The sequence below is a fragment of the Pseudophryne corroboree genome, chromosome 5, assembly GCF_028390025.1.
Source record: "Pseudophryne corroboree isolate aPseCor3 chromosome 5, aPseCor3.hap2, whole genome shotgun sequence".
NCBI classification, from domain to species: domain Eukaryota; kingdom Metazoa; phylum Chordata; class Amphibia; order Anura; family Myobatrachidae; genus Pseudophryne; species Pseudophryne corroboree.
Window position 1 is genome coordinate 625313998 of NC_086448.1, and position 15295 is coordinate 625329292.

General features: G+C 42.9%; 1 long non-coding RNA gene across 1 annotated transcript in view; it reads right to left on the minus strand.

The window, feature by feature from the left end:
- Nucleotides 1-468: 468 nt before the first annotated feature.
- LOC134929272 (uncharacterized) overlaps nt 469-15295 on the minus strand; it is an 85575-nt gene continuing 70748 nt past the window's right edge. Inside the window, exons 3-4 of the long non-coding RNA XR_010178434.1 lie at nt 14171-14343; nt 469-728 (exon numbers count right to left, since the gene is read on the minus strand). This is a non-coding gene — a long non-coding RNA (uncharacterized LOC134929272). The remainder of the gene's footprint in view (nt 729-14170; nt 14344-15295) is intronic.

The following is a 15295-nucleotide window of genomic DNA, read 5'->3' on the forward strand; positions in this document are numbered from 1 at the left end:
TGTAGTGCCACACAGAAAAAAAACCTAAGAATCTTATTTTTACTCCATGTTATATTGTACAGTTTATTATACTTGTTCTTATTATTTACATTCTACAGTAAATGTTTGAAGTGTGCACCTATTTTTTTTCTTTGTGTCGAAGCATGGTAGCACCTCTTATTTTGTTTGAAATTAGGGAGTGCAGTCCAGCCCCCTTTTTCCTCTGTATTTGTGTATATATTGCACACTTGCAGGTGAGACTCCTTCTGTCTAGCACCTCACCCACCTGCCCTTAAGTGATTTTAATTAGTGTATGGTTCTTGCATAACAGTCTACACATTTAATGGCACTATGAAAGGTAAGTCCTAGATAAATGTATATCATGTGTCAGTATTAGGAATGTTAGGGACCCACCTGATAAAGGTTCACCTTGCTGTGGTAGATGGGCTTACATTTTTGACCTAACGTACTAAGAAACTTTACTATTACTTCATGTAAAATTGTAGAGTTTATTATAATTGTTCTGATTATTAGTATTGTTAGTACTTGAAGTGTGTATCTACCATTTACAACAGCATTTTCAAGTAATTCCTATCCAGCCAGGTTATTTCATCCTGTTTCTTAGTGGTCTGCATAAGGTCTTATTTCTGAGACAGAAAAACCAGTATAAACAGTCCAGCTCCCAGGTGGTCACTGTGTACAGGCAGCGGTGCGATGTGTGTTCTGGATGAAGCAAGCTAAAACAATCTCTACAAACAAAAAAAATAATATAAGTAGAGTAAGCAGGTTCAGCACAGCTCCAGAATCCAATTACTTTGTGCAAGTAAAAATAAAACATAAGTCTTTTATTAATGCCCAATGGCTAATTAAAAAGTTTAGCAGTCAAAGTTACAACATGTAAAGTGCAATTCAGCAAGGGGTAAAATTAGCAGAAACATTGCTGACATGTTTCACAATCTGATTGCTGAATTGCACTTCATGTTTGAGAAACACCTAGCTGTTTAACTAGTAATGATAGTCTGAAGTGTTTAAGCAAAAGAAATGGAAGATCAAACAGGATTATCCAAAAAAAATGGCAACAAATTTGTTCCCTGGCTCTCATTACATACAGCACACTGTAAACTGGTTGTTGCAATTAAAAATATTATTTTTCATAGGAGATATTTTCTCACTACCAGTACAGTAAGTTAGCTTCTAATTACAATATTACAATTACTTGCTGTACTATATATTTATTTTGAAGTTTTAATTTGGGAAAAGAAAGTACAGTACAGTTAAATTAAAGGTTATCCACTGTGAGTAATTTTTTGAAAGCCACTAATTGAACCTTGGGGCAGGACTTAAAGCAATTTTCTGTTTCATTGAAAGTGAGTACACATTCCCATGGTATTCTTGAAATTGGGCATTATATTGTTTCATGTGTAAATTTGGTCAGTTCTGACAAAAGATCACGCTGCTTCTGATAATATTCCAGTGGACTAAAATCTAGTGCAACTAAAGTGACATAACTCGGGTAGAATGCCATCATTTAGTATGCAGGAATGATTGTATTATGTTTTTTGTTTCTCTTTTTCACGGACTGTTGACTTTCAAAAGAGGGTTATTTTTGTCATTTTTTTAATTATTTTTTTTTTATACAGTACAGTATATGTGAATATTTGTTTGTATTTTGGAGAACTATAGTTTCCACAACTGATCTCTTACATATTCCTTTTTCTTTCTCCATGAACCTTATAATATTGAAAAGCATTACTGAAATTGTATATTTCTACATTTTAATTTTTCAACATGCAGTCAAGAAAAGGGGGATGTTACATTATATGCTAATGTCTCATGTAGTATTTTTAAATACACTGTAGTCTAGGTACAATTTCACTAGGTTAGAAGGTCACATATGAAATGGTGTTGTTGAAAATTTCTTTCACTACAGTATATGATCTCTATGTACACTCTTATTAATTTTCATTGTAGCTATACTGTCTGGAGCTGATGCAGTGTTAAGACGCACACACACTAGGCGATATTGTAACCAATGGATCAGAAACAAATTGTTACACCTGCGCTACCACAATACTGTAGCCCTTTACACTCAGGAAGCACCCTAATCAGGAGAGCCGGCCCTAACCAATATGATGCCCTAGGCAAGATTTTGGCTGGTGCCCCCTAGCACCAACGCTAGTTCTGCAGTAGATTTCTGGCATGAGTCAGCTGGCAGCTCTGCTAACGTCGGACGCCTTTTGTTTATGAAAATGCATCTTATTTGCATTACTATGTGGCTAGGATGCACAATCTGCTGATTATAATGATATACAGCATGCCTATATTCTGCGTGCGACTGTGGCTGTATCTGCATACGAATTGCTACATTACAGTGATTTCCAGGAATACACTGCAACATAGCATTTCATATGCAGATACAGCCGCAGTCACGCACAGAATATAGGCATGTCACATATCGTTTTAATCAGCAGAAGCTGCTGGTGCCCCTAAGCATACCAAATGCCCTAGGCATTTGCCTAGTTTGCCTATGCCTAAGGCCGGCTCTGCTAATCAGCTTCCTAGACTTGAACGAAAAAATTGTATTGAGTGTGCATGGTGCTGTATGCTGAATTAAACAGTCTTTCCTTAGGAAAAAACTTTCTCTGGCAAAAGTAGTTGTCTTCTAGCACACCGTAACCACCTGCAGACTCTGAAAGGTATCTTTTGGGGTGGATCCAAACACTGGGTAGCATAGTCACGTATACGATTGTAGATACACTTGAGAAAAAGTACTTACATGGGATTTCGATCCCGCCTTCATATAACAGTTTCTTTTAACAGATCGTCGTTCCACATCAGACTAGGTAATCCACATAAATGTTTTTTTTCCAATATATACTTTATTGAGGTCTTAGAAAAGAAAAAACATAACAAGCAATATCAGGAGTAAACATAGGACCCAACCCAATACAGAGATAAATTGCGACAAAGATCTTTTAGTCCCGTGGGTACCGGGTCCTGGGAGAAAACCTCATTTCTTTTTCCATTTTCTAGTATACAATATCAGAACAGTAGACGAAACAATTGCAATAATTATGGAAAAGCCATTCCACAGAGATATTGTTCGTCAATCAGATGCAGAAACAAAAATACAAACAGTATAAACAATACAACATGTTGAGTCGTTCTCCCCGGTGGAGAACGAAAAACAAAAACAAACAAAAAGAGAAAAAAATTGAAAAAACAATACCTGCCAGAGCAAGGGGACCGCCGACCCATCCATGGAGACATCAACAGAGCAAAGGAAAGCATGTAGACATCGGAGATGCATAGTAAAGGTAAAGGTGCAGAGGGGGGAGGCAAGAAAGGCTAAGAGATGCTTCTGCGGGTAGTGAAGCAGTGAAGAAAGAAAAGTAGAAAAATCAGAGAAGTGAAGAGGATTATTAATTTATGGGAGAGAGATGGGAGGGTCATCAGACAGGAGTTGGTGGCCGTACCATGTGGTACATTGAAAACTCTGCTTAATAGCCAATTTAGTCAGAGTGGGCAGACGATTAATGAATTGTCTCCAACAGTGGAACAATGTGGGAGTTAGTATTTCTTTATTTAGAGTCGTTTCCAGCCAGTCCATCGTGAATAGGAAGAGCAGTCTGGAGGTGGCTAGTGGCAATGTGGGGGGGTATCAGAGATCCTTTGCTGGAGTATAGCTTTCCTGCCTACCGCTGAAAGAATCACTATCAATTTCGTATCCTGAGAGGGAAGTGCCGGTTGATCCAGGATATGACCAAAGAGAGCCCAAGAGGCAGTGCATTGGAAGTGTAGATCCAACTCGGAAGCACCATATGTTTGTAGCTCAGCCCAAAACATTTGGATGAGGGGACAGTGCCAAATGCAATGCAGAAGGTCACTACTGGTGCAGAGCATTTCAAGCACTTCGTCGATTCAGATATACCCATCAAATGACTCCTCTTTGGAGAGATATAGGCTCTATGTAAAATTTTATAGGACATTTCTTGATATAAGCTGGCCGGGATGAGTTTGAGGGAAGTTGCAAAACTGTCCATCACGGCCTCTGGGGACATGAAGGGAATTTAAGAGGACCATGTTAGCACTTGGGACAAGTCAGTAGCGGGGACATGCTCCACACGAATGCAGGTGTATATAGATGAGATGGAGCATGTCCCGAAATGCAGAAGCATATCCAGGCTGTTAACAAGGTCTGAAGCACAAAGATGGGAAAGGACTGAATGTACATTATGTGAGGCCTGAAAAAAGTAGAAGCCGTGACTAGGGTTAATGTCATATTTGGTTAGTGCATCAGCAAAAGTGAGTAGTTTTTTCCTAGAGTCGAGAAGGTCGCTGACCCATGTAATCCCTGCAGCGTGCCAAGCAGTGAAGGGAGAAGAGGCCTGACCCCATTGAAAATGTGGGTTCCCAACTAAGGGAAGAAATAAGGAGTGAGTGTACTGTAACTTCAGGGATTTCCTAGACCAGCGGTGGCCAACCTGTGGCTCTTGAGCCACATGTGGCTCTTTCTTTCTTCAAATGTGGCTCCTAACACACAAAGTCACATGACCACAACATCCGGTAACCCCTGTTCTCCAGAAAAACACGCAACAGCACTACGGGGACTTAGAACTGAGGGAGCCAAATACTAGAGATGAGACACCCACCAGCAAACAGAGGACACATAACGGGCTGCTGCAATGGCATGAATTGGGGGAAGCTGAAGTGACACTTGAGGGTGCTGGCTGAAGTGACAGGAGGGTGCTGGCTGGAGTGACAGGAGGGTGCTGGCTGGAGTGACACATGGGGGAGCTGAAGTGTATTATGTGAATCTGGATTTTTCAATATATTTTATGTGGATCTGGCTTTTACAATTATTTTATGTGGAAGTGGCTTTTTCAATGTATTTTATGTTGGATCTGGCTTTTTCAATGTATTTTATACCAGGGGCGTGGCCTAGAAGGCACTAGGTCACACCCCATTTTTGCATGTGCGCCTTCGGCTCCATGTCGGCTCTTTGACATACCTAACACATTTTTATTGTCTCTTTGTCTCTGACTGGTTGGCCACCCCTGTCCTAGACAATCTCCATGCCATAGCAGTAGAGGTTAAGAGTATATTGTCCAGAGAAAGAGACAACAACTCAGATTTGGATGCATGTAAAACCGAGCTAAGAGACAGAGGAGCACAGAGTTGGGAGACAATCAGCGAGTCGGTAAAGACCGATGTACCGTTGAGCCAGTCCATAGCAAAACGAAGAAGGCAAGCTCTATTGTATTGCTCTATATCTGGCAGATTCAGCCCCCCATTCTGCACCATCTGAGATAATTTAAAGAAGCTTATTCTGGGTCTTTTATTGGCCCAGATAAATGTAGAAATAGATGAGTTAAGGAGACAGAGGTCAGACTTAGAAAGCATGACAGGTACCATCTGAAGGACATAGAGCAATTTGGGAAAACTAGCCATTTTCACCAGATTACAGCGGCCCATAAGATTGAGGGGTAATTTTTGCCACAGCGCCAATTCCGTTTGGAGTTTAGTGAGAATAGGGTGAACGTTGTCAGTGTAAAGACGAGCAGGGTCAGAGGAAAGAAGGACTCCGAGATATGTGATATGGGTGGAGGCCCAGCGAAATGGAAAGAGAGTGTCTCAACCCGCAGTAATCTGGGGAAAAATAGCTAAAGCCTCTGATTTGTCAAAATTAATCGAGAGTCCTGCAAAGGAGGAAAATCGGGTAATAGCGTTCTGCAATGCCATGACCGACTGTCTCGGATTGGAGGTAAAGAGAAGAATATCATCTGCGAATGCCATCAGTTTGATCTCTCTGTTACCAATCCTAATACCTCGGAAATCAGAGAGGTTGAGAATATAACGTATGAAGGGCTCAAGAGCCAGGTTAAAAAGGAGAGGAGAGAGTGGGCATCCCTGTCTGGTCCCTCTTTCGAGGATAAAGGAAGGTGAGGAAATGTTGACTATCACCTGCGCAGTAGGGCTGTCGTAAAGGGAGTCGACAAGGCCACGAAATTTATCACCAAATTGCTGATGTGACAAAACTCTAGCGAGGTGAGGCCAGGCAATCTTATCGAAATCCTTTTCCGCATCGAGGTTTATGAGGATATAATCCATGAAATTGTGAGTACATGAGTACGAATTGGCCGCTAAAGCAGTCCTGATACCCTGTACGGATTGTCTATGCTTAATGAAGCCCAGCTGCGCAGGCGATATAATACGAGAGAGACAGAGTTGCAATCTATTGGCCATTAATTTCGTAAGGATTTTAAAGTCTTGGTTGAGAAGGGAAATCGGCCTGTAGGAGCCTGGAAAGGAAGGGTCCTTTCCTGGTTTTGCTATGACTATGATCGTGGCCTCATTAAATCTAATTGGAGTTTGGAGGTAAGGATATGATTGTAGAGAGACGTGAGGGTGGGAGCCAGCTCATCTCGGAGCATTTTATAAAACTCTGCACCAAAGCCATCAGGACCCGGGCTTTTATTATTTGGTAGGGTCTTAATGACATCAACAACCTCCTCAGCCATAATCGGGCTTTCTAGAGAATCCCTCTCCTCCTGAGTCAAAACAGGGAGAGCAGCCTCCTCCAGAAATGAGTGGTTGGTTATCGAGTCGTCAGGGCCCTTGGTGTACAGAGATCGATAAAAGTCTCTAAATTCAGTGTAAATAATTACGGGGTCAGTGCTCAATGAACCCGAGCTATTGATTGCATTTACCCATGTGCAGGATTTAGGACCTTTGATCAGATTGGCTAACAATTTGCCTGATTTATTGCCCCATCTATGAAACCTGTTACGTTGATAGTCATAAGACAATTGAGCCCGTTCTGTGAGGAATGTGTCATAAATGAGTTTAGCGGAGAGATAAGCCTCTTTATGGGCGGGGGTGTCGTGCTGAACATACCGCCTATATGCAGAGGTAAGCGTTGTACTCAAGGACTGTAATTGATCCGAAAACTTCTTCCGTCTAGAGTAAGTATATGACATGACAGTCCTCGGAGGACGACCTTAGCTGCGCCCCAAAAGACCGGTGAGTCTAAGCTCTGATCGCTGGTGTCTAGGGTGTAGTTGAGCCAGAATTGTTTCATGTGAAGGAGGAAATCAGTAGAATGGCGTAAATAGGCAGGGAAACACCAACGAGGTGAGCTACGAGGAGGCATGGCTAATTGAATATGGAGAGATGTAGGGGCATGGTCGGATATGATAATGTTGTCAATGGAAGTGTGGGTAACCTTGGGAAGGAGATGGGCGACAGTGAAGATATAGTCAATTCGAGAGTGAGAAGAATGAGGATGGGAGTAGAAGGTGTAGTCTTTCTGAGTAGGATGAAATACCCACCAGGGATCCAAAAGTTCCAACTGGGAGCAGAAAGAGGATAGGAGTATTGCAAGAGTCATAGCAGTGGTGGCACTTACCCGAGATCTGTCCATGGATGGGTCTACCAGTAAATTAAAGTCCCCACCAACAATCAAGTTCAGGCTACCCCAAGTAAAGAGATTTGTTAAGAGATCTGCAAAGAAAGATTCAGGTGAGGCGTTGGGAGCATAGAGGTTGAGGAGGGTATAGACAGTATTATTAATACAGACATCCAACAACAGAAATCTACCATCAGGGTCACATAGCTTTCTAAGTATAGAATATTGGAGGTTGACATGAAACAGTATCGCTACCCCCCCAGACTTAGAGTGGTATGGAGATGAAATACATTCTCCTATCCAGGGGGCTCATAGGGTATTTCTAGGGTCATCTAACCAATGAGTGTCCTGTAAAAGAACAATATGGGGAGACATGCGTTTCAGGTGAGATACCACCTTTTTCCTTTTAACCGGGTGATTAAGACCCTCCACATTCCATGATACAATACAGAGTAGCATGGCATTTGGATCTCAGTCTACATGAGAGTGAGGGTGGGTGTTAGTAGACATATCAACCCACCCCTACTGGGAAAAAGAACAAGAAGGGAGTGTGAAAGTTTAAATATGGTCCCACACCGTCCCAGTGAGCGGGGGGAGAATCCCCCAATGGAGGGAGGGGGTCCCAGCCTAGGCAGGTAAAACTAACAAAGCAAACAAACATCAAGAAACAGCAAAAAAGATTAATTAACCAATCAAAAGTGTGAACCGATCACACTTCTCAGAAATATTATGTGAGACCCGAGTGCTGATTCGGGTAACGATGAGCTACTAACAAGTATACGCAAGTAGCAATCAAGTATCAAGTATGGTGAAGTGTAACTTGGCCTCTTCAGGATCTTCAAAGAAACATAGTCGTCCATCTTCAAAGACTCTGAGGCGGGCAGGATAAAGCAACGAGAACTTGATCTTCGCATCAAAGAGGTGTTTGAAGATGGGAGCAAACTCTCTGCGTTTTGTGGCCACTAATGCAGAAAAGTCCTGGAAAATGAGGAGGCGATCACCATTAATAGAGAGGCTAGCAGCTTTACGGTAATAGTTGAGGAGTCTCGTTTTGTCCGCATAGTTCAGGATACGCATGATGACCGGGCGGGGGCGCCCCGAAGAATTTTTCCTTTCAGGCCCTTTTCTATGGGCTCTCTCAATGACGAGAGGGACTCCCTTCAAGTCCATAGACAGTTGTTCTGGAATGCCCAACAAGAGAAGATCTAAGAGATCGCGACCATTCACCGACTCTGGGATGCCGATGACCCTTTTATTTTTGAGCCACTGCGATTCTCGATGTCATCAAGTTTCTCCGAAAGGTCAGAGATCTCTAGCTGTTTAGCATGTAAAGAGCGTTGAGCCTCCTCTAGGTTATCTTCCAGGTTATCCTTTGTTCCGCTTCGTCGAGGCGGGTAGAGCGTTGACTCAGCAGGGTCGAAGAGTACTCAATGGCTTCTTTAATGCTCGCCAACTTCTCATCTAAGAGCGGTCCCAACACCGCTAGCAAGTCTTTATGTTTCATCTTCGGCTGTTTAAGAAGCGGTCTTGATTTGCGGGAACGTTGGGAAAGCGAGCGTATGGTCGAGTGGCCAGAGTCGGATGAATCGCCACAGGGGGTGTCATCTCGATAGTGCTGAGTAGTGCCTGCGGACATCACGGGCAAAGGAATCAGGAAATTTTTCATGCAGGGTGGAAATGCAGTAGCCAATCACAGAGAGCCTGAATAGTAAAGGGTGTAGTGGGTCTCACATGTGGAACAAGTATTTTTAGTGCATACTCATCCTGAGCGTGTCACACCAGGAGTGAAACAGTGTTGCCTCCCTTGAATCCCCAAGGTGTACAGCCATGTAGAAGAGTGTGGAGAAGGTGATCTCCAACTTAGTCAGCGGGGAGGCAGCAGGAGCCGGGACCCATCCTCAGGTCAAGTGGGTACAGGGCAGAAGGATCTGACTGACTAGGCGAGGCAGGTGTAATCAGGGGGCCAGTGGAGCAGACTCAATGGCAGCCCACCGCTCAGCCATCAGGTCAGATTGTGTAGAGCTGCAGCGTTTCCTCTCTCTCCCACACTGCAGTGAGCAACAGCAATAATATGGCTGCCAGACTGGGCAGCGTGTAAGGCAGATGATCTCCTTTTAACAGCAGCTGCAGGACCCCTTTCACAGGTGGAGCACTAGCAGGTTAAGCAGAGCAGCCCATCCAGAAGGGGTGAAGTGAGCGCTTCTCCACGCCGTGTCGTCCCGCCCAGCGGCTCGGCGCCAGTGACTCAGCTCCGGCTGCAGGGTGCATGGTCAGGCCGCCTCCACGTCGCTTCCCGGTCACTCCGCCGCACGGCCCCAGACGGTAAGACAGCACGGTGTGGGAGGCACTATGGGATCGTTCAGGGGTACCAGGAAGGGTAAATATGAACTGTGAAGCATGGGCGCGGCACGTCCAGAGGTCCAACGGGACTGTGTCAAAATCGAGGCCCCGGTGTCAACTTGAGGACCAGGCCGCAACCCACGGGAGCCTCCAAGGCGCTCCCCGATTCCGCGTCTCTGTTCGGACTGGAACAGGGAGATGCAGAGGGGGCTTGGGGGGGGGGCTATATGCAGCAAAGGAGCGGGTCTGAGCAGGCCAGGAGGGCAAGAATGATGATATCTAAGCAGGAGCTCAAGAAAGCTGCAACTGCTCTCCTCTGGTGCCAGACCACGCCCCCCACATAAATGTTTTTAATAATTAATAAGTATTCACAGGGTCTCGGAAAAACACAGAGAAACAGTACTCAGGAGCGGTGAGGTGCATTATAGGAGGTTCGGCTGCAGACACAGACTTCTGGTGGAAAACAGCAAACCCCAGATGGTATAAGCTCCTTCTCTTCCTGTTATCCGATCTGCTGTATGCAGCAGCAACTGTAACGCATTTCAGGGTGGAGCCTAGTCTGATGTGGAAAGACGATTTGTTAAAAGAAACTGCTATATGAAGGCGGGATCGAAAGCTCATGTAAGTGCTTTTTCTCAAGTGTATCTACCATCGTATACGTGTCTATACTACCCAGTGCTTGGGTCCAGCAATAAAGATACCTTTCAGAGTCTGAGGGTGAGAACCCGAATGTAAGTTTGTTTCCATTGGTTACGGTGTGTTAGAAGACGACTACTTTTGGAAAGTTTTTTTCCTAAGGAAAGACTGTTTAATTCAGCATACAGTGCCATGCATACTCAACACAATTTTTTCGATATTGTAACCAATATGACTAATTTTTATCATCCTAAATGATATTGCTTACAATATCATCCATGGTGTATGCTGCAAATGATGAATGACGCGTGGTCCCGCGCATCGATATTGTTCCCCTGTGTCACCTGTGCATGCACTATTGTGCATGCACTATTATCCAAAGCTGCATGCATGGCGCGGGTGCGGCATGATGTCACTGTGCGATATCGCTAGCAATATCGCACAGTGTGTATGCACTACGTTGGCAACCTGGGCCAGGAAATGAAACACTATGCGATATTGCTCCTGGAGCCAATCGCATAGTGTGTATGCACCAAAGGAGTTGTGCCAGTTTGCCTAATACAATATACAAAAATTAGTTCTGCAATGCATCTGACTTTTGCGACAGTTTGCCACTGCAGAATATGGAGTTGTAAAAGGACAGCATGATATTTGTAAGTAATTGTAAAACAGATGCAGAGTTGCACAGAAAAGCATATATGCCAGTCAAAGCCGAACCAATTATCGGTGCCTGAGGGCTAGTGTATGTACAAGCTGATGATGTTGGTTGGCAGCACAAGAGAGATTCTTATGACTAGCTGATCTTGTCCTGAAGCTAAGAGGTGTTTTATTTATTGTGTCTGTGTATTTTGTTTGATCTTCTGAGCATATTTTTGTAAGATTAAAAAAAATGTACACTGGAGGGAGAGTTCTATCTGTTAAAGAGGATTTTTTTAAATGTCATTCTAAACTATTAGCAATTGTGTATTTTTCTATGAAAATAAATGTTTACAAACAGAGGTATAAATTAATCTGATTTATGTCTCGTGTTAGTCTGACACACATGCATACAATTTGAGATTATTATAACTTTGTAAGTGCAGGCATTTGCTGGGGGTTTTATTTCTTAGCTCATTTTACATTACATTGATGCATTCAGCATGAGCTCCTCTGTGTCTTTGTAAATGTACAATAGTCATCCTACTATTAAATTAAGCTGATGACTGACAAGCAGCAACAATGTTTGTGCATACTTATTGATGTTATTCTAAATCCCTCCAGGATAACTCAGAGGCAGAGGCAGGTCAGAGCTGTGGGGGCAGATTTACAACATTGTGCAACAGGAACCCAGATGATATGATTCACCATGAAATGTGTATTGAAGCCCACTGAAGCTCTTTCTCTTTCTTGGGTCAATTCAATTAGGGGTGACTTAGTCGCATCCATGAGTAGGAGCAGCTTATTGCCACACTTATGGTACCACTGGACTAGCTGATTTATGTTTGTAGCCCCATAGGGCTCCATACAAAAATCCAGAAGTCCCGGGAAAGATTAGGCTGTGAGGGGGCGAGTTCAGTTGCTGATGTTTCTACATGACTGCAATGGCAACTCATGTCTAATTGAATTGACTCTTTAGTTTGGGATATCTCACCAAAATACATGGGTCTCCAAGACTTTGCTGAAGAGCAGGCTATGTGTTTGTGCTGTTGGCAGATTGTCATATTTACAGTGGTTGCTTCTCTGGAAGAAAACCTGGAATTTATTTTATTTATTTAAGAAGGCAAATATTGGTCTTTTTGTTTTACTCTTTTTTTGTATGATTTTTTCATATTATTTGAATAGTTACTTTTGTAAGTATATGTTGTTCTTTGGTGGATAATAGTGTTAAAAAAATGTTAAGATGAATTTCAGTTCCTAGCCGCTATGCGAGAGCTATTGGTTTACTATTATTTTGGTGTGCTTTCAACATTAGATTTCATTTTAAAATATGTTCTTCTGCCTCTGTCTTGCTTTTCTCAGTTGTTTAACCCTTATTTCCACTTTTTCATATGAAGTTGTATAGAAGTTATATACCACCAATCTTTTACACATACAGCCCTATTTTATGTCAGTAAAATCAAGTGATCAAAGTAATTTAGTCTAACTGGTCATATTTCTTGTGTTCATATTCAATCAATAAGTTAGCAATTCTGACCAATGGCCCCAATTCCGAGTTGTTCGCTCGGTAATTTTCTTCGCATCGCAGCTATTTTCCGCAAACTGCGCATGCGCAATGTTCGCACTGCGACTGCGCCAAGTAAATTTGCTAAGAAGTTTGGTAATTTACTCACGGCATTACAAGGTTTTTTCTTCGTTCTGGTGATCGTAATGTGATTGACAGGAAGTGGGTGTTTCTGGACGGAAACTGGCCGTTTTATGGGTGTGTGTGAAAAAACGCTGCCGTTTCTGGGAAAAACGCGGGAGTGGCTGGAGAAACGGGGGAGTGTCTGGGTGAACGCTGGGTGTGTTTGTGACGTCAAACCAGGAACGAAACTGACTGAACTGATCGCAGTGGCAGAGTAAGTCCCGAGCTACTCAGAAACTGCAAAGAAATTTCTAATCGCAATTTTGAGAATCTTTCGTTCGCAATTTTGCTAAGCTAAGATTCACTCCCAGTAGGTGGCGGCTTAGCGTGTGCAATGCTGCTAAAAGCAGCTTGCGAGCGTACAACTCGGAATGAGGGCCAATATTTAGTTAGTCTGGGGCATTTGCGTATTATGCAGGGACGATTCTAGACCAAGTGATCATCCCCTTTGACCCCCCCCCCCCCCCCGCAAAAAAAAAAAAAAAACTACAAGACCAACATATCTTGGTTTGAGCAGAAGAATATGTGTGCAGGTCATACTGAATCTCTGAGCTGTGCGCTGTTATTTTTATTTTTACAAACATTGCAAATTTTTTGTGCATTTTGATCTTAATTCAATTATGGCGTGCTAAGTACTGATTCAGACCAAAAATTATTGGAATCAGTGCATCAGGTTGTCCAAAATGTTAGATTTTGTAGACCAATTGTGGCTGTAGATTGCTATTGTATGGTAGTGTTTAACAGTTTTGCATACTGTTTTTACAATAAAAAATTTTTTCTTTACATATGACTAGTAAAATGACAGCCCTTTGAATTGATGTGTGGGCACTTTCATGATTAGCCGATCTGGTCGTTGGACGAAAAAGATCTGAAAATCAAATATTGCCAAAGGTGGTTATATTGGTACATTGGGGAAATATTAAACAGTGGAAAAATGCAGAATCACTGAATCTTTTTTTATATAATTGCTGATACATGGTTCCCATTATTTTTCTGTTTTTCAGTAATTGAGTGCAAATCACCTTATATTATTTGATTCCATACATTAACAAATTTTTTATCAAAACAACCAACTAATTGATTGGTTGTAAAGATATAATCTTTGGATATACGGCTGGCGTAAGATTAGTGTGTTGATCTAGTTTCAGTGTCTATTTAGAAGACTTAATAGCTTATAGCTCACATGATTATTCCTACATCATTTATTTACTGTACTTGCATGTTTGATATATGTAGGCAGAATGCAGTAACTTACTAAGATAGGGGGTAATTTAGAGTTGCAGGAGCAAAACAGTTGGGTAAAACCATGGTAGTCATTCCGAGTTGATCGTGCGTATCAACTTTTTGCTGCTCGTGCGATCAACTTGCCGCCGCCTATGGGGGAGTGTATTTTAGCATAGCAGGGCTGCGATCGCTTGTGCAGCCCTGCTATTCTAAAAAAGTTTCCTGCAAAACAAAACCAGGGTCAGACCTACTGTACTTACCCTGTGCGACGGATCCAGTGACGAAGGTCCTGGGATTGACGTCAGACATCCACCCTCCAAACGCCTGGAGACGCCTGCGTTCGGATCTCCACACCTGGAAAACGGTGAGTAGACACACCGGAACGCCTCCCCACTGTCAATCTTCTTGCGATTGCGCTATTGATCACTTTCCTCTTTAGACAAAATAAAATGAAAAACATGTGGCTCTACTGTAAACAAACACCACCTCTTAATAAAAGAGTGCAATGTTCACACATAATAATCAATAAAAATACATCCTTTCTTTTTTGGGAAGGATCCACATAAGTCACCCATAACTTTATTCTGACACACTACATTTATAACATAGCTAGCTTAGCACTATGAAATAACCACACGGACACCAACAGCAAGATTTAAAAGGTCAAAACTGGTATTTATTGTTTGATGAACTGGATTTTAAATTAAATATTGGAGGATGGCAAGAAAAGGCGCTACCAACTCACCAGCACTAGTCAACTATAATAAAACCAATTAAAACTAGGAGGGGACTCACAACCGCCTCCTAAAACATAAACCGCACTGTGCAGGACTCACACCCTTCACTCTAGCAGAGCCTTGGACGAAACTACACGGGAACGTCCGTAGTCCACCCGCAAGGGGAGGACACACTCGTTCTAACAAAAGGGGGTGCCCCACAATGACCACTTATGTAAACTTTGACCGCTGTCTGGTAGCGACTTTCCGCCACAACAAGGTTTTCCAAAAACCACAGACCGCCTCCAACCAAAACAAAAGCAAACTCAACCCGACAAAACTCGAAAAATACTCTCCAAAAACACACCAATACCCACAGGGGAAAGGTGAACACCGTCCTCCCTATAGAACCGTGAACCAGAAGCAGGTGCCTAACCACCAAACCACCTATTGCCTGCACATACACAGAAACAGCAGAATTAACTTTCTTCCAAGCTTTCTCAAGTGCGGAAAAACGAACCGCACCCCGCCAGTGGAAACGGGGCACAATGTCAGACAATACCACTGTCACCTGAGGCCAGGATGCTCGCAACACGACTAGGTCTGCCTTGATACTCAGGATAAGGTCGATGCCTTTGACTCGACCCATGTCATTCCCCCCAAGGTGAA